Raw genomic sequence first — 25795 nt, 5'->3', positions numbered from 1 at the left:
TGTTAAATTAAGAAAAAAAAAACAGTCAGCAATTTAAAGAATAAAACAAATAAAATTAACAGTACTTTTTAAAATTGTATACACGCTTTATGACCTTTAAATACCACTCAGTATTTGCCACTCAGTAATCAGTAAAAGACTGCTTAAATAAATGGGTGACAAGGATAAGGAGACACAAAAAAGCCTGGACACTAAAAAGGGGATGCCATTAAGGAACATCAAGGACACAGGGACCAGCTTGAAAATGCTTCCACCAGTCAGAGAAGACAACCTGGACATCACAATAATCACAAGTCAGTCATAAATTGCATGAAAACGTAATTTTAACTTAAGAATATACATCAGAGTGCCAGTTTTGAGTCCCTGCGAATATAGAGAGTTTGCAATTCAGTTTCCTGTTAACACCCCAAAGGGCTTGGGTCCTTGCCACTCACATGGGAAATCAGGATGGAGTTCCTGGCTCCCAGCCTTGCCTATTGTAGCCATTTGAGGAATGAACCAGCAGGTGTCTCTGCTCTTCCACCCCTCACTCCTTGCTCCCTGCTTCCCCTCTACCAAATAAACAAATCTCTACAAAGAAGTAAAACCATTAAAGAAAAAAAAAAATCAATAGAATTACAAATGGATAGCTTATGTTCTAAGACATGACCTCAATGATCAAGCTGATGAGAACAGCTGCACTGTGCGTCCCCTCGTGACTTTCCACAGCAAGCACACACCACTTCCTTCTAACGTCCCCGCTCCCTCAGCAAAACAATTAAAGCTGAACCTGAATCAAACCAAGCTTCTCTAGATCAGCAACAGTTTATAACAAAGGAGCAAATTAAAAGTAAAGCCAGTTTGCACTATATGAATATACATACAAAACTATACCTGGTTACAGTAACAAAATATGTATTATCACAGTCACAAATTATATTAAAAAAAAAAAAAAAACAGAGTCAGCATCGTGGCACAACAGGTTGAGCTGCCGGTCACAGTGCTGACGTCCCAGACACCATAGTTCTGGCTGCGACACTTCTGGTTCAGCTTCCTCCTGAAATGCCTGGGAAGGCAGTGAAGGATGGCCCAGGTGGTTGCCCCCACCCCAACCCTGCCATACTGGAGACCAGGCCCTTGACCCTTAGCGCTCTGATCAAATATGTAAAAGTATCAAAAATAAAATTTATACAATAAAAAAATCAGAAATTTGAACACAAGATGCCACAATTTATCTTTCAAGAGTATTGGAAGTTTAGTCCTCCATTGAGTGGTACTAACGAAGCAGGACTTGAAGAGCTGGGGTCAGTGGGGGATACTGGTCTTGGAAGGCACTAACAAAGTTCCTGTGGGATCTCAGTCCCAGCAGTGTTGAGTTGTTACTAGAGTGAACCTGAGCCTGAGCCTGTCTTGTGATTTCACCATGATGCTATTCCCCCAAGCTGTGACCTAGCCAAGGGACCTTCCCCAGAGGCCACATCAATGGTGCTGCCAGATCTTAGAATTACATGACCAAACCTTAAACATTGTGTTACAGCAACAGAACACCGATCAATTATTGAACTGAACACAAAAAGGCTTAGTTTACTGGTTAAGAGGCAAGCTAGGATACTTGCACTCTTTACAAGAGTACCTGGGTTTAATACCCAGCTCCAGCTCCTGACTCCACGTTCCTGATGATGCAGTCCTTGAGAGACTGGGAACAGGGCTCAAACAACTGAGTTCCTACCACTCACAAGGGAGGGTTGGAGAGTTTCCAGTTCTGGCCTGGGTCCACACCCAGCCTCCGCAGTTGTAAAGCCAGCCCATAGGAGTATGTTCTCTCTCGGGCCATTAAGTATTCTCATGGGTTTGTTCTCTTTTTGAAACCATGCTATCTTCCTACTAATGGAAAGCAGAACTAGTTTGCAAATACAGAAATGAGTTTTGATCATTTAGACAAGCACATGAGGAATTTAAGGTAATCCTAACAAGTTATTTGAAATAGGAATACAGAAATCGTTGGGGTCAGAACTGTGCCTTGTCAGGTAAAACCACTTACTCCAGCACCAGCATCCTATATGGGGTGCCTGTTTCAGTCTCAGTTGCTCCACTTCCAACCCAGCTCCCTGTTAATATGCCTGAGGAAGCAGTAGAACATGCCCAGGTCTTTGGGCCCTTGCTCATGTGGGAGATGCAGAGAAAGCTCCTGATTTATGATATATGATATGATATGATATATACAAATATATTCCAGGTGACTCAATTCGCTAATACTCCACATACAAGTGCCAAGCCCATATGAGCCCCAGTTCGTGTCTCAGCTGCTTCACTCATGATCAAGCCCCTATTTATGGCCTGCGGAGACAGTGGAGGATGGCCCAAGTTCTTGGGACCCTGTACTCATGTGGAAGACCCAGAGGATGCTTCTGGTTTCCAATCAGCTAAGCTCTGGCCATTGAGGCCACTTGGGGAGTGAATCAGTGGATGGAAGATCTTTCTGTCTTCTTCTCTTGGTAAATTTACCTTTCTAATAAAAACAAATAAACCCCTCAAAAAAATCATATATGTGATGAGATTAATCACCTGCAAAGCAGCACATCAAAAAATTTTTTTTGAAATGTTTCACCTATTAACATAAAACTGTTAATGTTAATTCCGACAGTGTACAAATAACCAGTTTTCGGGCCCAGCGGCATGGACTAGTGGCTAAAGTCCTCGCCTTGAAAGCCCCGGGATCCCATATGGGCGCCGGTTCTAATCCCAACAGCTCCACTTCCCATCCAGCTCCCTGCTTGTGGCCTGGGAAAGCAGTCGAGGATGGCCCAAAGCTTTGGGACCCTGCACCCGCGTGGGAGACCCGGAAGAGGTTCCTGGTTCCTGGCATCGGATCGGCGCGTACCTGCCCGTTGCGGCTCACTTGGGGAGTGAATCATTGGATGGAAGATCTTCCTCTCTGTCTTTCCTCCTCTCTGTATATCCGGCTTCCCAATAATAATAAATCTTTAAAAAAAAAAATAGCCAGTTTTCAGACCTAACAAAATCGATGATATATGTTGGTTTCTTTCAAGTTTTTACTTCCTCTGAAACACTGAGAGAGTGAGATCAATCTTCCATATGCTGCTTTACTCCCTAAATGGCCACAAGAGCCAGATTTTAGTCAGACCAAACCCAGGAGTCAGAAACTTTACCCAGTTCCCTTACAATGATGGTGGGCAATTGGGTTCTGAGCCACCCTCTGCTGTGATCCCAGGTGCATTAGCAAGGAACTGGATGTGAAGTGATGTTTAGCCATGTGCTGTGCTTCAACACTGACTGAACCATGTTTTTAATCAGGCAGCATTTGCTACACGGCACTCATCACCCCTCTTTTAGTCACTCAGCTATCTCTGGGAGCACATGGACTGCTGACGTATCACAATACTTACACACAAGTCTATGTTACTTAATAAGTGCCCCAATGTCCAAGAGTAATGAAGTTAAAAGTTCAGATATGCTGAAGTGAAGTCATAAATAAAGTGCTCCTGTTAAGTAAAAACCTTCTCAACTTTGTAAGAAACAGAAACACAAGCTGCTGTTACTGCTGATTTGCTGTTGACCTTCACAGTGCCTAATTTGTAAATTAAACTTTATCACAGTAACGTTTAATAGGTAAACAGAGGACTAGGGACTATGGAGTTTCAAGTCTGCACTGGGGATCTTGGGAAATACCCTTCAGATGGAAAGGACCTCTGGCTCCTCAGATTAGCCACTTAACACAGCTTTTCTGTGTTTTTTTTTTTTTTTTAATTTTTGATAAATTTAACCTAGTTGATTAGGACGCAAAGGGTCAATGGCTGGAGGAAAGTGGGTGAGACCACTGTTTTCACATTCTCTTTTTCCCTTCCTGTATCTGGGGAAGGGGAGAGCTAAGGGGAAAAGCCACACCCAGCCTCCCAACCATCCCAGGATCCCCAGTGTGATGCATGATCCAAGGGCACTACTAGGGTGGTTTTGATAGCTCAGCAGTTCTGTATTGTATCCAATCACGAGGAAATCACTCCAGAATCCACTGACTATAGTCAATCTTGCAGTCTCCATTTGCCCAGGTATTCACTGTCAACTTTTTTTATTTTTTTGTAAATCATATATTTATTTCTTTTTTTACATTTTATTATCATTTTACGATACAGTTCCATATTCCCTTATCACCTCTCCAATTCCCTCCCCCCACCAAGTTCCTCTATATCATTACTAACATATAGTTCTTCATACTCAGTCATATGTCCATCATTGCGGGCATGGACAATGGCAGAGAGTCCAGAAACCTATTGTCAAGATATAGTAAACAGTTTCATTGTAAGTCCATCTTTGGAAGCAGAAATGCATACCACACTACATCTTCACATCTGGATGTTAGTCTCCATTTCACAGCTACTGTACATCCCCTTCAATGAGAAGTCATGATACAAAATCAACAATAGAAAGAAAAATAGAAATTTACAATGCCATGAAGTTAAATGACATGTTACTAGATATGACAGTCTCCATTAAACACCTACTATACATCCCCTTAAATGAAAAACCACAAAACAAAATCAACATCAGAGAGAAAAAAGAAATTAACACGAAGAAGTTAAATAACATGCTATTAAATGATTAATGTGTAGCTGAAGAAATGAAAACCAAGAACCTTCTTGAAGAAAATGATACCACTGCATGAGCCACGAGTCACTGAATGATTGAATCAGTAGAAAGTGTTTTGAAGAGATGAAAACAACAGAAAACATAACCCATGTGATGTAGTTTCCGCTGATCTTTGTTGAAGTGTGCCTCCTCCAGAGAATAAAGAGATGAGTTTTGTTTTTTAATCCAGTCTACTAATCTATGACGTTTGATTGAGCTTAAGCCATTTACATTCAGAGTTTAATCTGTATGGGTGGTACATTGGTCCTGCCATTTTAGGAATGGGTCGTTCATTGGTTTAGTCTTCTGTTGTCATTTTACTGGGATGTTCTTCACATTTGCCTTTGGTTTTGGTAGGTGCTATTCCTCTTCTCTGTCAAGAGTACATCCTGAAGTGTCATTTGTAGGGCAGGTTTGAAAGAGGCAAATTCTTTTAACTTTTCTTGACTGTGGAAGAATTTGATTCCATTTTCAAAGACAAAAGAAAGCTTTGCTGGATATGTTATCCTAGGCCGAAAATTTTTTTCTTCTAGAATCTGGAATATAGCACTCCATTCTCTTCTTGCCTGTAGAGTTTCCTGTGAGATGTCTCCTGTGAGTTTAATTGGCATTCCTTTATATGTCAATTGATTTTTCTCACATATACATTTAAGGATCTTTTCCTTAGGTTCGATTGAAGAGAGCTTGATGATCTTGTGTCTTGGTGAAGATCGCTTTTGATCAAGCCTGTTGGGAGTTCTGTGCCTCTCCTGGATCTTGTTTCCCAATTCTTTCACTAGATTAAGGAAATTTTCCTTTATTATTTCATTAAATACATTTGCAAACTCAGCTTCTCCTTCTGCACCTTCTGGGAATCCCATAACTCTTATATTTGGCCTCTTAATAATGTCTTTCAGTTCTTGAATACTTTTTTTGGCCTGATCCAGCTCTGCTTCCAGCTTTTTGTTTGCTTCCCTTGGTGACAGGAAATACCTTCCAATTCTGAGATTCTTTCTTCTGCTTGCTTCATTCTATTTTGGAGAATCTCCACTGTACCTTTAATTTACTCTACTCTGTTCTTAATTTCTGATACACCAGCTTTGATTTGCTTTATTGCTTCCTTAAATTCTTTGAACTCTTGTATGTGCTTCTCATTTTTCATCAGAATCTTTAAAATGAGTCTTATGGATTCTATGTTCCCCATTTTCTCGATGTCTTCCTCAGTGAACTCTGAGGTTGGCATAGGGTTTTGCTCCTTTGCAGAGGAGTTTTCAGTAATATTCATTATGCCTTTGTCTCTTCTTTTGCTCTTGGTCATTGTATTTCCGGTTAGCAGAGTCTTCTCCTTGGGGCAGGTTTCTAAGCTGTGTCACCCCCAGGTCTACAATGCGATTTTACTTATTGCAGTTGGTACACAACTTTTGCTTGCAGCCACTTGTGCCACAACCTCCAGCAAGCTCCAGGTCTGGGTTCGTTATGTCAGATTTCCACCGTGGTCTCCACAGCCCCAGTTCTTGGCTCAGCAATCTCCACCTCCTGTGATACTGTGCTGAGGCTGCACCATTGTCTCTGCAACCTTTCTCCCACTTCCACTTGGAGCAGGTCCCAGGATTAGAGAGACACCAGGTGTCCTATATAATTAGGTTGTTGGTGGCACTGATCTTTTCAGAACCTGCTGGACGTTAGGTCTGGGTGCCACATGGACTATTTTGACCCGTACAATGCCACAGTCGGTATTATTTTCCTGCGAGATCAGTGCAATCCACTGACCTCAGTGAGTTCTCATGAGCTCAGCACATACACAGTTCACTGTTGTCCCCTGCAGTCCCAAAGCTGTTGCCACAGTGTACAAAATGGCGCCTGATGTACCACCACTACAGTTCTTGATCTGCTGGCTTTCAGATCGGAGGGCTACTCAGACCTGTCTTGGGTGGAACCCATAGAATGCCACATTGATTTAGTTCACTGAGTCAGAAATGAGTTCACTCCCAGCTCACCGCGTGCTCAGTCCTTTCCCTTGCCCTTTCCTCCTTACACAAAATGGCACCCAATTCAGCTCTAGGGGGCTGACTGGGCTGTGAAATCCACCCTGTTCTCACACTGCCCATCTGGGATCTACTGCTCTGTCTCTGCTCCTGGTCAAATCAAACAGACCAGCAGGATGGACAGTTTTTTGTCTGGATTCACCTCCCAAGCTCCCAGTGAAAATCCCTTCCCACCTGGTTGCTGGTGGTGTTCCGGCTCCTGGTGGAGTTCAGATTGCTGTTAGCTGAATGCTGCTGGAGTATCAGTCACTGCAACACCACACCATTGTGTCTGCTGCTTTCCTGTGTCTGTCAGTCTCCAGGTGCCCCTCTGCTGTTGTTCTGTCCTTTCCTATTTCCTGAAATATGTCCTCTCTGCTTCATCCTGATTAAATGTTTCTCTCTGTGTTTAAACATATCCTTACCCTATTCTGCCATCTTGATTCTCCCCCCACTGTCAACTCTTGACTGGAGCAGTTGGTTGATTTGTTCTGTCCTCCATTCTCTGTTATGGTACCAGTACCAGGTGTCCTCTGCAGGCTCCAGTATACTGCCAAATCCAAATCTGGATATGCTGTCCACTGCTCGATCTAAGCCACCTGAGCAGGCTCAGCTCTGACACATGCATTCCCACAGTCAGCCCATGGAACATGCATTTTCCTCCATGGTTGGAGTTTTGAGTCCAGTGGTTCAGTTGGGGAGATTCCCAAAAAAACCTCATATGAGGTGATCCCAGACCTGATTCTTGTTTGTGCATGCTAATATTGGGTCTGATACAGTCCATTGCCCAAATCAGTCTATGCACACACTGTTAGTTGCAATTGCTGAGTGGTTTCTGTCTCTAGCCCTGTCTTCTATGTAAACTAATGGGTGTTGCAGTCCAGCCTGATCCTGCCCACCACACACTTGGCCCTCACACAAACCAGTGGGAGCTGCAGCCCTGCTGGGGTGACCTGCAATAACTCCCACTAGGCCCGCCCCCTGCCCTGGTTTCCATGCTTGCCAGCATGTACAGCAGACTGGTCCAGTCTGTTCAACATTCTATTCAACTCTCATACATGTCAATGGGCACTGAAACCTAGTTCAACCCAACCGGGCCCCACTATCTGTCAAGTGCAGAAACCAGGATGGACTGTAGGTCCTACAAGGTCCCACCAGGTCCACCCCCTTAACTAACTCACACACTTTTCAATGGATGGAGCTACCCTGCCCAGCCTACCCAACACCCAGGCCTGGACCACTTGCCCATCAGCATGAGCTTTGACCCACTAGGGGAGTCTCCCAAGTTTCCCCACTCGGGCCACTCTCAATCCCACATCTCATGCATGCCACAGGTGATAGGCCCATACACAGCAAGGCCTGCCCCATCTGTCCCAGCCTTTGTAAGAGCTGATGGATGCTGTGGCCCAGCCCACCCCACACCGTTTAGGGCAGCCTGAGCCTGCCCTGCATGTTCCCAGCCCCAACACCAGTGAACATCGATAAGTCCCATGATCATGCCTAGCTCAACTTATCACCATCCCAACTCTTAAGCCAACCAGCAGGACTAGTAATTCCATAAGGTTGGGCCCACATGTCCCCCACAGAATCCACCCCGCAAACCTGGTTCTCTTGCACGCTGGTTGGTGTCATGGCCCAGCCTAATGTGATCCATCCCCTGATCCAACACTCACAGTCAGGTACTGTGATCTAGCCCTGCAGGACAGGCCCCCAGCCCTAGCTTTCCAGTGGGTTGGCATGTGGTGGTGAGTCATGTTCCATGCTAACAAGCCCAACTCAGATCTCCCATGTGTGTTGGTGCATCAGTCTGACCCATAAAGGTTTTCTGGTCTCTCCCCTCCAAAGTACCAGGTCAGTCCCCTCGCTTATCTGCAAGTTCCTCAGGAGACATTCCTCACCTGCAATATACTCCCAGGACAGTCCTCCCTACCCCATATCCCCTTGCTCCTTTCCCTAATCAATCCACAATCTTGTGTCCAGGAGTGCATGGGTTCTCCAGCCCAGCCTTCAGAAGCTCAGTGACTGGTGTGCTGGTCTGGTGCTATGCCACTACTGGGGTCCCAAGCTCCTGGCACATGTGGTGGCCAGGCGCTTTATCCATCCACACATCCAAGATTCAGGCCCATTGAAGTCTCCAGGCTTGGTCCACCAGCACACCAGAGCAGCATGTTGACTGGGCTCTCCCCTTTCCTCTCCTCACCTCCCCCAGGACCAATCACATGAGGAAATCCCCAGGTGCACTCCAACTGCCTAGAGGTGAGTCCCCAGGTCCCCACATGCCCACTGGCACTATGCCCCTAGCCTTTCCCCTACCCAAGCCTGCATCCTCAGGGCCCCTGGCATCCACCACCTCTCCCCCAGTGCTGGCATGCACTGGCACAGGAGCATGGTGGCAGCTCACTGCCTCTCTCCCCACAGCTTTTCCTCAGGACACATCTCCACTACAGAACTGCTAATTCCCGCACCAAAGTCTATGTGTCAAAACAACTTAGATGGACTTTGTCTTTCTTGCCTTTAAAAGCTTTCTCTCTACCCCCACACTCCCCAGTGAACTTATGGCTCACAACAGAATGTGTAGTCTTGATTGTGATTTATACTGTCCCCAACTCTGAAGTCAACTTGAAGAGAACAGGAACTCGGTTTTAAATTTATTTCCAACTATCCTTGATTTTTTTTTTTTAAGATGTACTTTTTATTTATTTGAAAGGTAAGAACAGGAGCAGCAGACAGAAAATCTTCTATCCACTGCTTCACTCTCCTAGATGGGCATAATAGCCAGGGCTGGGCCATGCTGAAGCCAGGAGCTTCTTTCAAATTTCCCGCATGGGTACAGGGACCCAACTCCTGGGCATCCTCTGCTGCTTTCCCAGGCACATTAGCAGGGAACTGGATCAAAGTGGAGCAGCTGGCACTTCAACTAGCAACCATATAAGATGCTGGCTTTACAGAGACTTATGCTATGCTTATACCTGAGTTGTTACTTAATGCATTCTAGAACTGAAGTTACTTCTGGAATAACAGCACTCCAAATCCTCAATTTTGACCTCTAATCCAGTAGTGCCATCCTTGTCTGCAAAGAATATGTTCCAAGCTCCCAATGGATGTGTAAAAACAATAATACGCCCTACAATGTAATGCCTGTTCCAGAGTAATTAAGCACTTATGATCCATAACTTTGCAGTTTGAGGTATAGTAGGAAAATCAGCACTAACTTCTTGTTCTTTGTAATTCCACAGATAATTTTCACCATAGTCCTAACTAGTATCAGCAACCCATTTTTTCTTTCCTTAGTAGGACTTTCACCTTTTGATTTACTACTTTAAAGCTTTTCTTTGGCATATTCAAATTGCTAGCATATTTCTGTGATTTGGGACCATTATTAAGTAAATTAATGGTCACTTAAACATAGCACTGTGCTACTGTGACGGTGAATCTGACAGGCAGAAGGCTATGAAGTGACAAATGGACAGGGAGCATCAGTGGATTCCTGGGAGTGAGCAGCCCAAGGTTTTTCTACACTACCTAAAATGGTGTGCAAATTAAAGTTCATGAATTCCTCTCTCTTAAATTTTTCACTTAATATTTTCAGACCACAGTTGACCGTGGACAACTGAAAACTCTGAAAAGCAAAACTATAGAGATCAGGGGGACTACTGTACCAGCTAAAAGGGTCCCATCTCACTAAGCAAAACTGTGCCAATTTGAGCAAGCACAATCACAATTATAATGGCCTAAAAAAAGAAAAACAAAAACAAAAAACCCCACATACTTAAACAACAAAAATCTCTGGGTATCTCAGAGAAAGTTAAGCCAAAGGAAAACACACTCCTATGTGCCAGAGAAAGAGCTGCAGTGATGTGAAGGGTGAAGTGACCAGAGGACAGCACCATGCTGACCAGGCAATGAGGTCAGGGAAGAGCTGTGCAGCTGCAAGCTTAAGCCACCATGCGTGGCAGTGCAGGAGCCAGCAAAGCTGTAACTACAGAGAAATATCACTAGTCACGGCTTCAGCAGGAACTATGTCCAGAGTGATCAAACAGCATCAAGGAAGGAAAGCCCTGCTTTATAATAGAATGACGCCTAATATACAAAGTATGAAAAACATTTTAAAACAGCAACATGAAAATGCACAAATTGCAAGCATTTGCTAAATTCTACTGAATATTAACTGGGTTAAAACCATTAGATGAATCACTGGCATTGACACATTGCTAAGATAACACCACAAAGACCATTTTCTGATCATAAGGTACAAAATGTTCACTAGGGGACTATCATGTCATCCCCCCTTCATCAATCTTAGCAGCACTAATGAGGGGAGAAACACATATTACATCTTTGATGTGATGGAATAGAAATACACTTTAAAAATGCTCTCCTGATTAAAACCTAAGGGAAATGACAGATGACATCAAAGAAACAATCAGACAAAATGAGACTGTAGTAGTGATAAAGAAATGAGAAGAAAATTTAATGCCCACTTCATATTTATACGACTCATAATTACATGATGTTATTTCAGCCATATAAAAAAAGTGTGGCTTTGTTAAAGGCTCTCTGAAATTTAATTAGTCAGATCTTCTTCAAGAAAACTGAGGCTGAGGGGCCAAGTGTGATAGCCTAGCAGCTAAAGTTCTTGCCTTGAACGCACCATGACCCCATATGGGCTCCGGTTCTAATCCTGGCAGCCCCATTTCCTATCCAGCTCCCTGTTTGTGGCCTGGGAAAGCAGCTGAAGATGATGCAAAGTCTTGGGACCCTGCACCCGCATGGGAGGACCAGAAGCAGCTCTGGGCTCCTGGCTTCGGACTGGCGCAGCTCCAGCCATTGCAGCTGCTTGAGGAGTGAACCATCAGATGGAAAATCACTCTGGTTTTCCTCCTCTCTGTACATCTGCTCTTCCAATAAAGATAAATAAAAGGGAAAAAAGCTAGAAGAAATAAACTTGTGCTAAAAGAACCCTTAATTTAAATGTCACACACTTCTTGGAGCTATCACCAATTACAGCTTATCTGAAAAGGTGGAGACATCAACCTCACGCCAATTTACTTCTTCCACTTCAATTTTTCACTATTTCACGTCTAATTTTTTTTTAACTAACTTCCACTGATATCCACTTTCTCAGAATCTCTTTACTTGTCCTCTCCATTTTCATTCTTCATTTCTCAGCTTGAGCTATAAACCAACCTCCACACTACCATCGACTGTCTTCCGATGTCAGCCTCTTAACCTGGGAGCGTGGTGAGATGCAGCACCCACATCAGAGTGCCAGCCTGAGCCCTGGCGATGCCACTTTGGATCCAGCTCCCTGCTAATCGGCCTGAGAAGCAGCTGGCTGCTTCCACCACACACACAGCAGGAGGATAGGGAGCTCCTAACTTCAGCCTGGCTCAGACCAGGCTGTTGTTGCCATGTGCAGAACGAACCAGCAAATCCACGGTCTCTCTCTTTCCCTCTCTGTCATTCCTCTCTCAAATAAGGAAGTCTTCAAAGAAAGAAAAGAATCTAGGATAGCCCTAACTGCCTATCTCCAAGATTCAAATTTCACAGTCTTTCACAATTTACACTGGGTCATCTTAAATCATTTCCTATATAAAGTCCTACACGAATAAGAACAAAACTACTACTAAGACATGGTCTTCAAATACATATTAATCCCTTTGCCAAAGACAAGTCTTCACTTGGACTCTTACTGCCCCTTCACAGAAATCAAGATCCCACACTGTAACCTCCATAGGCCTCCACAGCTAAAGTTCAGCACTCCTTCCTTATACAATGTAAAACTATGACAGCATCCATCACCCCGGTTGGTATTACAGTATTCTTTCCTCCATGACCCAGAATTAAATCATTATAAAAGTACATTAAGCAATTCAGTAATAGTAAAACCACTTTCTTAGGAAAGTTTTCTACACAGAATCATTCATGCATTCAACAAATATTTTCTGAGCACCCTTTAAGTCACCAAGCACTCTCAGCTGCCAGGAATAAGGAACCGTCAGAAATATACAATCTCAGGAGTTTCATCTACTGCAAAAGCAATCAAAACTCACATCAACAAGCAGGTACACCACGATCCCTAACTTTCAGTATCACCAATCTAATTTAGGACTTTGCTTTCTATTTCTTCAGCTATTATGACAGCCTTTTGTAATTGGTACTTCTGCTTTTAAAATTACAACAAGTATGTGTGGGAATGTACATGTCAAATAGCTTGATTGAACCCTTGCAGGGCAAATACATCTGCAAACATTATGCTGCATCCAATAAATATATACATTTTGGTTCATCAACTTAAAAAAAATTTACAACCAAACTATCTATCATCCTCAAATACTTCCTAAACTACACTCTAATTACATGGCAAAGTTCAGTTAAAAAAAAAAAGAGCCATCTTTGTCAGCAGACTTCTAACTATCAAACTGGGAAGTTTAACTGCAGTGGCTCCTCACCTTGTACTAGCTTTAAAGGGCAGTCAAATGGCCTTCCCTATTCTTGTCCCTCAACTAATTTAGAAAGATTCCCACAGCTTGGAAAACAAATCCAAACTCTGTAATTCAGAACTGAATACATTCTTTTTTCATCCCACTTGTACATACCCTTTGATACAATTACCCGACAACCTGCCAGCCTTCATCTATATCCACACTTCTTTACCGCAAAGCCTTTAGTTGGATCACTTTGATCTAATGATTCTATAACTACATCAAGCTTAAAAAAAAAGATTCATAGAGTATCATCCCGATCAAGTAAAAGCTCCAACATACCATCAGCAAAAATCTACATCATTATGGAACTGACATAGTATTGAATAACCAATATGTTAAAAATAAATGCGAGTTCTTAACCACATTCTGTGACCACCTCATTGACATTTCAATTTTAGTTTATACACAACATATAACATACATAACGTGTACATCATATCATCTTAAATTAAGGCAAACATGTGGTATCTAACCTTTTGGGATTGGGATACTCTGCTGGCTCTGCCTTCAAACCAGAGAGGGTCTTCCTAAGAAGCCGTTGAACCTGACTGGACAATAAGATGCTGGACTCTATGTTTGGTATATGCTTGCAATGGGGGAATCTCAACTGAACTTGAACTGTGGTTATGCAACAAGGTGGAGGAATCCACCATGGGGGGAGGGTTTGGAGAGGGGTGGGGGGAATCCCAGTAGCTATGAAACTGTGTCACATAATACAAGGTAATTAATGAATAAAAAAATTAAATATATAAAAAAAGATTCATTTTTATTGGAAAGGCAGATATACAGAGAAGGAGAGGCAGAGAGGAAGATCTTACATCCGATGGGTCATTCCCCAAGCGGCCACAACAGCTGGAGCTGAGCCAATCTGAAGCCAGAAGCCAGGAGCTTCTTCTGGGTCTCCCACGCGAGTGCAGGGTCCCAAAGCTTTGGGCCATTCTAAACTGCTTTCCCAGGCCACAAGCAGGAAGCTGGTAGGAATCAGGGCTGTCGGGATTAGAATCGGCGCCCATATGGGATCCCAGTGCGTTCAAGGGGAGGACTTTAGCCACTAGGCTATGGCGCCGGGCCCATAACTACATCAAGCTTAAACCTCCTTACTGCAACCTCACAAGGGGCTAACCAAGAGCTCACACCACTATTCCCGTAACATCAGAATATGGAATGTCTTCCACAAAGATCAAACAAAATAATTGTTTCAGATGTCCTTCAAAGACATTGTGAAATCCACAGCTTTCAGGATTACACTAACATACCACACAGGGGCACAGGCTAGTGATTAAGACACCCACACCTCACAGCAGAGTACCTGGTTTGATATCCAACTTCCTGCCAGTATGGACCCTGGGAGACAATGATGACATCTGTGTCTCAAAGAAATATTTCAAAAACAAAGCTCAAGTTTTCAAGAATTGTATCTTTTATTTCTTATTGCCAAATTTCAAAAACATAATTCAGGCTTCCAAGACCCCAATTATTATTGCCAAATTTATTACATTACATTATTTTCATGCCTTACTGTGGAAAGACTCAATGAAAGTTGATAAAGATCAAAATAGATTAAAACAGAAGTGAGCTCAAAGCCACATGACCTAAAATTCCTAAATTATTATTTATATTATATATAAACACATACTTACATGCTATATATGCTAAGTTCCTCATGCTATCAATGCTATTGCATTGTATTGCTTACAGAACGACAGGAAAAAGCCTGTACATGCTTAGTACAGACATATTTATTAAAAATATAAAAATATTGCCAATTTGCAGCTGGTCGAGTCCATGTGCCAAACCAAAGAAAACCCAGGCTTGTTCACAAAGTGTGCTTACTATAATGCCCCTCTGTGTCTCTTGCACCTCTCCAAATTCCCATTTATGTCCACAGATCTTCCATGCATTAGCCTGGGCAATGTGGCTCTACATGAAATGACCCCAAATCAGTCAAATGCCAGCTCAAATACCTAATTTCAAAAGAGGCATTACAACCTTCTTCCCTATCCCTGTAACAAGTGGGGGTACAGCAACCTGCTCTGACGTACACTCAAATTTGGAAACATGTCTACATGGCATTCATTAATCCCATCTTAATTTTTTAGCATAGTTTATCTACTTTCATATGGCTCCTTGCACCTACATGACTTCAATGCAAAGCTGTGCTAGTTAAAAGGCAAATATTATTGCCAAAAGGAGCATGAAAACTAGTGCTCATCTCATCATGACTAAGAAAAAACTAGTGTCTAGGTTTCTATCTTTGAAGACAAGATCTCGAGAAACCAGAGGAAAATCACCCCAGGATCCCAGAAAGCTGAGAACACCAATTTTAAAATGGTCTAGGATGAGGAGACAAATTTACTTAGTGACACCCCGGGGAGGTGGGGAAAAGTAAGCATCCAACAAAAGGGGGCAAGGGCCAAATTCTGTTAAGCACACTCTGTACTAGGCCTGTGAGAACTGACATTCTATGCATTCACTCATGTCCATCAAGACTATCAAGCACAAATTCATTTTAAACCCTAGTTCTCCTAAGTACATACTATTCTTCTGACAGAGAAAAGAAAGGCTGGAGGCTGAGCAACCTGCCAGAGATCAGATACTGAGGGAACATAACTGTGACTCTGACCCAGTCTGGTTCAAGACTCTGTTTTTAACTACTATTACAGCAATTTGCCTGTGCTATCTCAATTTAATCCTCCTAGCAACCCACGAGATGAGGCTTTTATAGATGAGAAAATTAAGACTACATTTTAATTTGCCTAAGATTACATACTCTTAGTAAGGAACAGCTGGGGCTTGAATCTAGGACAATTTAGCTCCAAAGCCCCAGTCCCTCTATCCCTCACTGCCTCCCAGGACTCCAGCTATCTGGACAAGACCAAGATTCCAAAGAGTGCATTGTCCAAATGCTACGTTGCTGGACTCACAGGTCCTGACTGACATCACGGTGTGTCATTTGTCACAGTATCCTCACCTGCGTTCTCTACTCCAAACCTCCCACAGAACACCAAAACACAGCTTGCACTATGATCTCTGAATCCCTTTACACTTAAAAAATGGCCAGTACCTCAGGAAGCTCTCCTTTACCTGAGCTATGCTGTCAACAACCAAGCAAAACAGAACAAACTTAATTCACCTAGTAACGCAGAATAGAGTCAAAACAATGATTCATGGTAAACCAAGATCAATTCTAAATCTGTCCCTTATCATTAACCAAGCAGCAACCACCCAGTTTCTGTCTGCCAACATTTTCCATCTTCTTACCTTTTACCAGGTTTCCTAACATCTATTTACTCACCCACTACAATGAATAACTTTCAAACTGCTACTATCTAGCAGGAACTGTGTCCTTGAGGCAGATGATAGTAATCTATTTTTTTATGTATATATTTATTTATTTATTATTTTTAATTCATTAATTACATTGTATTATGTGACACAGTTTCATAGCTACTGGGATTCTCCCCACCCCTCCCCAAATCCTCCCCCATGGTGGATTCCTCCACCTTGTTGCATAACCACAGTTCAAGTTCAGTTGAGATTCCCCCATTGCAAGCATATACCAAACATAGAGTCCAGCATCTTATTGTCCAGTCAAGTTCAATGGCTTCTTAGGAAGACCCTCTCTGGTTTGAAGACAGAGCCAGCAGAGTATCATCCCGATCAAGTAAAAGCTCCAACATACCATCAGCAAAAATTTACATCATTATGGAATTAATTGACATAGTAATGAGTAACCAATTCACACAATCATTTTGGAGTCTTTAATATATTTGCAAACACTTACTTTCCCCTAAAATTAAACATATACATGTATATATACTCATGAAAACTGATCTTATAAAGCACACTATGGGCAATGGGTTAAGCTACCACTTGTGGGGGCTAATGCCAGGCATAGCAAAATAACCCTCGGCCTACAGTGCCAGCATCCCACATGGGCACTGGTTCAAATCCTGGCTTCTCCACTTCCATTCCAGCTCCTTGTTTATGGCCGGGAAAAGCAGTGAAGGCTGGCCCAAGCCCTTGGATCCCTGCATCCATAGGGCAGACCCAGAAGCTGCTCTAGGCTCCTGGCTTTGATTCAGCTGAGCTTGAGACATTGTGGCCACTTAGTGAGCCACTGGATGGAAGATCTCTTCTATCTCCTCACAGAACGCTACCAATTCAAAAAAAATCTTAGTAACAACAACAAAAAACTGCCACCTGTATCATAAGTATCTTTGTATCTAGATTCTAAGTCCTGCCACTACTTCTGGTAGTTTCCTGCTAATGCATACCATGGGAGGCACCCAGTGATGACTTAGTTACCTGGATCCCTGCCATCAACCAGGAAGATCCAGATGGAGTCTCTGGCTCCTGGCTTTGGCCTGGCTCAGTCCTGCCTATTATGGGTACCTGTGGAATACACCAGCAGATGAAAGATTTCTTTCTCCATCAGTTTGCCTTTACATAAACATTTTAAAAAATAACAAAAGAGGGCCCAGCATGGTAGCCTAGTAGCTAAAGTCCTCACCTTGTGCACACTGGAATTCCATACAGGCACTGGTTCTAATCCCGGCAGTCCGCATCCCATCCAGCTCCCTAACTATGGCCTAGGAAAGCAGTTGAGGATGGCCAAAGTACTTGAGACCCTACACCCGCATGGGAGATCTGGAGGGGCTCTGGGCTCCTGGCTTCAGACTGACAGCTCCAGCCGCTGCTTGGAGAGTGAATCAACAGATGAAAAGATCTTTCACAATAAATAAATAATGCAGAAGAGTCTCATCCTAAAGCCACTGGCAGAGTTTCAGAAAAACTGACAAGTACTCTAAAACACATGTGTTCATACAGCTCTGCTACACACTGCCTCTTCCCTGTAGACGGTTTCCCAAAAATACTGATCATGCTGTGAAATTTTTTGATCAACGTGAGTATTTTTAAAGGAGAGATGGGCACAGCCGTGCACTGTGACACAGCCGCTTAGGCTCCTGCTTAGAACGCTCATGCCCATCTCCAAGTGCCTGGGCCAAGGCCCTCTTTGGCTTCTCAGCCAGCCTCCTCCTAACTGCTTGAGGAGCAGCAGACAACGACCCACCTTCTGGGGTTCCTGCCATCCACTGTGGAGAAACGGATGCAGTTCCTGGCTCCTGGATCCAGCCTAACAGCTGTGGACATCTGGGGAGATAGAAGATGAATCTCTCTGCTTCTCCTTCTCTGTCACCCTGCCTTTCAAATAAGTAAATCTTGTTTTTTTTTTTTTAAGATTTATTTTTATTGGAAAGTCAGATATCCAGAGAGGAGGAGAGACAGACAAGATCTTCTGTCCTATGATTCACTCCCCAAGTGAGCGCAACGGCCGGTGCTATGCCGATCTGAAGCCAGGAGCCAGGAACTTCTTCTGGGTCTCCCACACGGGTGCAGAGTACAAAGGCTTTGGGCCGTCCTCGACTGCTTTCCCAGGCCACAAGCAGGGAGCTGGATGGGAAGAAGAGAGCCGGGATTAGAATTGGCATCCATATAGGATCCTGGCGCATTCAAGGCGAGGACTAGTCGCTAGACCATGCTGCTGGGCCCCAAATAAGTAAATCTTCACAAAAAAAAAAAAAAAAAAAAAAAAAAACAAACATGTCAATGATGAGATTTACTGTTAACATGTTCAGCCACTAGGTGAGACAGTCTTATGAAATCAAACCTACATCAAACTGTCCATGTGACCTAGGAAATGGGAGACAGAGAAATAGCTAGTAAGCTTGTGGCCTGGGACAGCAGTTGAGGATGGCCCAAAGCCTTGGGACCCTGCACCCACGTGCAAGACCCGGAAGAGCTCCTGGCTCCTGGCTTCAGATTGGCTCAGCTCCAGCCTTGCGCTCACTTGAGGAGTGAACCATCAGATAGAAGATCTTCCTCTCTGTCTCTCCTCCTCTCTGTATATTTGCCTTTCCAATAAAAATAAATCAATCTTTTTAAAAAAGAATAAGAACAGTGTACCAGAAGGCTTTGAAGCATGAATAACTTTACTCAAAAATGCCACATTTTATATTCCAAAAAAATTTTAGGGCAGTTGTAAATGTAGCAAGAAAGGAACCATTGGACAGTCACTGGTTTTCCAAGTCACCTACTACAAACATGTGGAGCTGTAACAGGAATTAAGCGATTTAAAAGCCAGTCTATGGATAAATACAGCTAAGCACATCACTATTTAACTCTGGGCTACAGCATACAGCACAAATAGAAACTTAGCACAGAGAACTCTGATTTCAGCTCTATGCTAATGCACATGTTGGGAGATGGCAGATGATGGCAAGTACCCAAACGGAAGACCCAGACTGAGTACCCAGCTCTCAGCTTCAGCAACATGTACAGAGTGCACCAGAAGGCTGGGGATCTTATTCTGCCTTTCAAAAAAAAAAAAAAAACCACTTGTTTCCTAAGTGTTAGACTTAAAGAAACAAAGCAGATGACTATCTTCTCTCTACCCTACCTTCTGCTTACTTTTATCCTTTTTTATTTTACATGTTTCCTACAGCAGTCCAGCACCCCCTCACCTTAGTCTCCCATTTGCTCAGAGCTCATTGTCCTTCCCTGGCCCCATGAAAATTTGCTCTGCCAAATTCCATGCTTAGCCTTCCCCTTAACCTGCACCTGGGCACCCCTGACCACCAGGAAAACTGCCTCTTTTTGGATATCATCTCTTTGGATACCTATAATATGACTTCTATCTTCTTCCCATCTTCAATCTTGTTCAAAACGAAATGCTGGATATTTCTTCAGGTTCCTCACTCGGTACCCCGCCTCCCTGCATTAATTAGCCTTTGGTCCTCGTTTCACATCTGTGTGCGGAGCATACTCTCACTTTCTGCACCCATGTCCTGATTGTTAAATGGGGGGTTTACTTCGCCTCAAAAGCAAAAATCTTCTGTTCACGCATGCTTCCTGAATGATTGCACAACTCCCAGTACCAACTACATATAATGACTAAATCTATTAAGTCCCTCACCACTTTGTAGTTCAGATAACTATTAGACATAAGCCACCTAAGTATTAAAAAAAAAATTTAACTTGGCAGAATTGAACATCAAATAATTCTTTCATAACCCAATCTGCTCCTCTTCTTCTACTAAGTTAATTCATACCTACAGTCCTGTAAGCTAAATACTTGAGACTCACATGCAACTCTTGGCAATGTTTACAACTCCTGGCTTGTCTATCCCTAATTCTGGAATCTTTGGATACTCCTCTGCTTTCTACTCCCACATCAATGTCCGCCTCTCACAGGGCTCAAATGAGCTCTGACTGCACTTCCTCGACCCCCCTTATCTAGCCTCTACATTTTTCCTATGCTCCTCCAGAAAAGGATCTCATACACACCTTCCTGCTACCTCTGTTCATCCAGATGTTCAGCAGATGTTCCTCAGAAACAAGGGGAAGTTCCAACAGCAACAGGGAAAAGCCTAAAGCCAAGCATCTCTGACCATTCTTAGAGCCCTCCAAGCTTCACAGCTCAGCTATATACAATTCGACCTCAAACATGATGCTCTTCCCAATCCCTATTCCTCCTTCAAAATTTGGTTTCAAGGTCTCCAAGAGGATTCCCTCAAGCTTCCCAGAAAGAAGTAGTTGCTCCTTGCTTAACAATCCCGAAAAGCTCTACATACTAATTACTGCCATATAACATGAAGGTGCTTTATTGGTTCATTTATCTTCTCTAAACCCACCAGGATGAAAAGTCCCTCAAGGGTAGGAAGGCCACAGACAGTACTTACATATCAGTTGTTCAACAAGTATCCTTAGAACTCACTTAGACTACTATTTTAACATGCTAAATTCATATATTAACCAATTCTGCTACAATACTTGCTTTAAAAAAAGAATGCTCCAGTATGACTGATGTTTATTTACAGCCCACACCCTAACAGACCCTCGTTACATCCATAAGCTTTAAATTTATACCTTGTGGTGAGTGAGGGACATTTTTCTGGGCTAAGCCTACCTTAGAAGACAAGCTTTTCTGAACACCTGAACTATTATGTGCACCATTTTATGACTTCCAATGTGTCTAATCTCGCCCATAAATACACCAACACTTAAAACAACCCTGTACTGCAGAACAAGCGGGCAGGGCCCTCAAGCCCACGCTAAAAGGGTCCACAGATACAAGACACCAGTATCTTGGTTGGAACTTGCCTGTATTACTACTCTATACTATCTCAACCATGATTTGAGACTTACTTGTAGTGTCTCTCTATTATTCACATACTTGATGCTGAAGTGAACTCTAAATCACCTTGCTGTGCTGCTGAAAATATCCTCTCCTTTACTAGAAGCCAAAGGTGTAAACTTCACCTCAGCTTAGTAAGTATGTTCTTTCAAAACCCAAGGGGGACACCCCTTGGCAGGCATTTGAAGTCATTCCCAATGTTCCAAGAGCACCTCCTCCCTAGTCTTACCCCAGCACTAGGCACCTCAGGCCTACTGTTCCTTCTGCTAAGACACGAACCCCTCTCCTGGGTCACAGTGTTTATCTGTGTAAACTGCTCTCATCTTCTCTACAAACCTAATTATTCTCTCTTCTGTTTTCTTACAGCATTGTATGAACCTTCAAAGTCTACACAGTCCAAAAGCGCTGAGTACCACGTCTCAATTCTCAGTGATCATCAGTGTGGCCAGCATATACTATGCCTTGCCACATAACTTACTAAGAAAAAAATTAATAGACAGGGAAAAGGCAGTGAGGAGGATAAAGCAACCTATATGGCTCACCGTCTAACACACAAATAACTACTCTTGTTCATTCTTTTACAGTCCGATGAACACAGACGGGGTAAGTTAAACATGTCATTTCACAGTGTTTCATTGAGCTGTACTTTACTGTAAAATGGCTCCTTTCTGGTAGTCATTTTGTAGAAGCTAGAGAATTTTAAAATTAAAATGAAAACTCTTCTAGATAATGCATTAAGTTCCAAACAATCCTGCATATGCACAAATCTAGTAAATCTATGCTCTTACTCAATTTGGACTTCTCCAAACTGATAAATGCTAGGTCCAACGTGGACCTATCACTTGTGTTACAAAAGTGCTTTAAAAAGGCTAGAGTTGTGATACAGTGCAGTAAACTGCTTCCTGAAACACCTGCATCCCACAGAAGCACTGGTTCGAGTCCTGGTTATTCCACTTCCAATCCAGCATCCAGGCTCATGCACCTGGGAAAGAAGATGGCCCAAGTGCTTGGACTATTGCACCCACAAAAGAAACCCAGATGGATTTCCAGGTTCCTGGTTTCCACCTGGCCCAGCCCAGCCCCAATCATTGCAGCTATTTGGGGTATGAACCAGCCAAGATCGATCAACCTCTAGCTCACCCTGTCTCACCCTTCCTGGTCCCAAGGCTACTGCTCTAAGCAGTGCTCACCATTTATTCAATATGTTTTAGATACAGGGTATCCTGTTCTATTGCATTATTGATATGAAAAAAAGGCTTAAAGACTTTAATAAAGCTAACATGTGTGCCACGGGATGAACAACTGGATATCAACCAAAATACATATTAATAAACTACAAGTAGAGTGAGAAAATTCTAACAACACCTTTATTCATAGTCCACGCTCTGTAAACCACAGCCTGCGTCAAAAAGAAAACAGAATAAAAGTTCCCAACTTTGGCAACCGTTTTAAGAAAACTGAAAATATCTTCCATTTGAATAGGCATCCCAAACCAACTTCTTCCACTACTTCACCACTGTCGAAGACACTTAAAATTATGGAAATTATCGAAGGACAGATCTCACCAGAAGACCTCAAGTCTCCAAAGAAAACGCATGTCTTTCGTCCCACTTTTTACCATCTCTCTGGCCTACTGAGAACTGACCAGAATAAACTACCACATGAACTTCATGCAAACACTCTTTGCCCTCCAGGAAGAACAGAGCCGCAGTGGTCACACCACGCCCTCTCGCACCCCCTGTAGCCGTCACACCACACCCCCTGCACCCTGACTTGCAGCCTTCAGGGCACGCAGCTCCATCAACAACTGTTCAAACAGTTCCCTTACAGCAACAAGGCTGCACCAGATCATTGGCCTAACAACGTCTAGCAGTTTCCACCAAACTTCCTCAGGTTCTGCAGACTGTGGTAACTGCAATTACGGAGGGCGGTGGGGCAGGGGGTCAAAACGCCGTGTCAACGGCCACAGGAGCTGCTCTACAGCCTTTGCAGCAATGGTTGCGTGGTGTACTGTGAAAAACATTAAGTGTGCTATTTCACACCACTTTATTCTTTATTTTTCCTTGACTCATAGTCACCCTGAAGCTAAATCCCCAGAGACACGCAGGCAAGAAGAGGAAACATTAACAATGCTCCACCTGGAAAACGAGTTAAGAATAGGAAGTCACGTTCAAGCTCCACAGGTGGCCAGCCATCGCACCACAGTCCTGCGCGGTCACAGCCAAGTTAAAGGAGGCTGCAGGTGCTGGGCGGAGGGGGAAAGTTTCCAACCACAATAACCCTCGAGAGCCGAGACTCGAATTACGTGAACCCCGGCACCCGGCGCCCCCCAGCCAGGGCCACGCTCACCTCTAAGGGGGCGCCGTCCGCCTCCTCCCTGTGAGTGCAGCGGGCGCGGACCTGTGGAACCACCATACCAGTCCCGCCCGCCGCCGCCGCCGCTCTTTGTTCCCCTCCGAGCGCGGCCGCTCCAGCCGCCCCGGCGCGCCGCCGCTACGCCCGCCCGCCGCCTCGCCCCGCGGCCTCGCCCTCCGCGCCGCGCCCGCCGCCTCGGCCTCCGCGCCGCCGCCGCCGCCGCCGCCCCCGCCGCCGCCGCCGCCGCCGCGCCCCCCTCGCTCTCATTGAAAGCAAACAAGCGTCATGGCGGCGGCCGCCGTGCCCCGGAGCCAGCGAGCGCCCGGCGGCCGCCGCCGCTCAACATCCCGGCCGCCCATTGGCGCACGCCGCCGGGCGCGACCATCGGTGCCGGCGGGAGGGCACGCGGGCGCCGCTCCCCCCGCGCCGGGCGCAGTGGGCCGGCCCGGCGCGCTCCAGCCCCGCCCGGCCTTCCTTCAGTCTTGTTGCTGGGCTCCTGCCCGGCTGGCTGTGCCTTCTGCTCGACCCGCTCCAGTGTTCCCGCTCAGTTTCCCCTCTTGTTGCTTGGTATTCCTTTGGTTTCTCCTCTTTTGTCTGGGGGACCGCACCGTCTCAAGACTTTGGACCCTACACTAGTTTGTTTCCCGATGTGCCTGAAGCCTTGGGTCATGACCAGCCCCGATGGTGCAGGAAGTAACGAGCTCGTGGCCCGTGTCAGTCCAGTATCTTAACGGACAGTTTGGGTGGGATGGTCATTGCCTGAAAAACGGCCCACATTTGCTGGACCGAGCAGACTCAAAAGCCACTGGAGGTGTGGACTGGAGGGAATGACTGTCACAAAGGGGAAGACTGCCTGTCCACCTCCTCTGAAGACAGGGGTCAAGCACTGGTACGAGTGACCCGCACACGCTGCCTTGAGCTCTGGTGTGGGCTGGAGGTAAGACCTGGCTGGGCAAGGGGACGCCTAAGGAAAGAAAGTTGTTCAAAGATCAGATATCCTGTTCCAGACCAGAGTTCCCATCGAGCTCCTCCCCCATAGGCCTCTGATCTATCCCAGAACTTTTCCCAGGTATGTGAGCCAATAAATTTTTTTTCCTTAACGTAGTTTGAGTTCGGCACATATGATCAAAATAAGCGTTAAGTTGAAGCTGAGTAAATGCATTGGGTGAATGAGCTGCAAAGTGACAGCCGTTGTATTAGCACATTTTTCAGAATTGTCATGAAATACTTGAGCAGACTAACTTTACAAGAAAAGTTGAAGGGCCTGGCACAACGGCTCAATTAGCTAAATCGTCACCTTGCAAGTATCAGGATCCCATGTGGGTGTCAGTTTGTGTTCTGACAGCTCCACTCCCCATCCAGCTCTCTGCTTATGACCTGCAAAGCAACAGAGGATGGCCCAAAGCCCTGGGACCCTGCACCCTGTGTAGGAGACTGGCTCCTAGCTTCAGATGGGCTCAGCTCTGGCTGTTGCATACACTTGGGGAGTGAAGCAGCGAATGGAAGGTCTTTCTGTCTCTGCTCCCTGCAACTCTGATTTGCCTTTGCACTAAATAAATAAATAAAACAAAAGTTATTTGTGGGGACCAGCGTTACAGGTAGGGGTCCCACCTGTATCACGGCATCTATATGGGCATGTCCCAACTGTTCCACATTCCATCCATCTCCCTGCTAATGGCCTGAGAAAAGCAGCAGAAGATGGTGCACGTGTTGGGGCCCTGCTGCTCCTCTGGGAGACCCAGAAGAAGCTCTTGGCTGGGGTATCAGTTTAATCTGGTGCTGGCAGCTGTGGCCATCTGGAGTGTGGACCAGCACATAGATGATCTCTCTGTGTGTTTGTCTCTCTCGAATTCTGGCTTTCAACATTAATAATCTTTTTTTTAAGTCATTTGTGGTCGTAGTTTTTTTTTTATTTTTAAAGATCTTATGTTTATTACAAAGTCAGATATACAGAGAGGAGGAGAGACAGAGAGGAAGATCTTCCATCCGATGATTCACTCCCCAAGTGAGCCGCAACGGGCCGGTGCACGCCGATCCGAAGCCGGGAACCAGGAACCTCTTCCTGGTCTCCCACGTGGGTGCAGGGTCCCAAAGCCTTGGGCCGTCCTCGACTGCTTTCCCAGGCCACA

At 44.5% G+C, this 25795-nt stretch overlaps 1 protein-coding gene across 2 annotated transcripts in view; it reads right to left on the bottom strand.

Moving 5' to 3' along the window:
- Nucleotides 1–23900, bottom strand: part of CNOT6 (CCR4-NOT transcription complex subunit 6) — a 77450-nt gene extending 53550 nt beyond the window's left edge. The window contains exon 1 of one of the 2 annotated variants that reach the window (XM_058668866.1): nucleotides 23661–23900. The gene's annotated coding sequence lies outside the window, so the exon portion shown is untranslated. The remainder of the gene's footprint in view (nucleotides 1–23660) is intronic. The other variant, XM_058668865.1, reaches the window with a different exon arrangement.
- Nucleotides 23901–25795: the final 1895 nt, after the last annotated feature.

This window comes from Ochotona princeps, chromosome 9, assembly GCF_030435755.1.
Source record: "Ochotona princeps isolate mOchPri1 chromosome 9, mOchPri1.hap1, whole genome shotgun sequence".
Taxonomy (NCBI): Eukaryota; Metazoa; Chordata; class Mammalia; order Lagomorpha; family Ochotonidae; genus Ochotona; species Ochotona princeps.
This window is presented reverse-complemented; position numbering and strand designations above follow the sequence as displayed.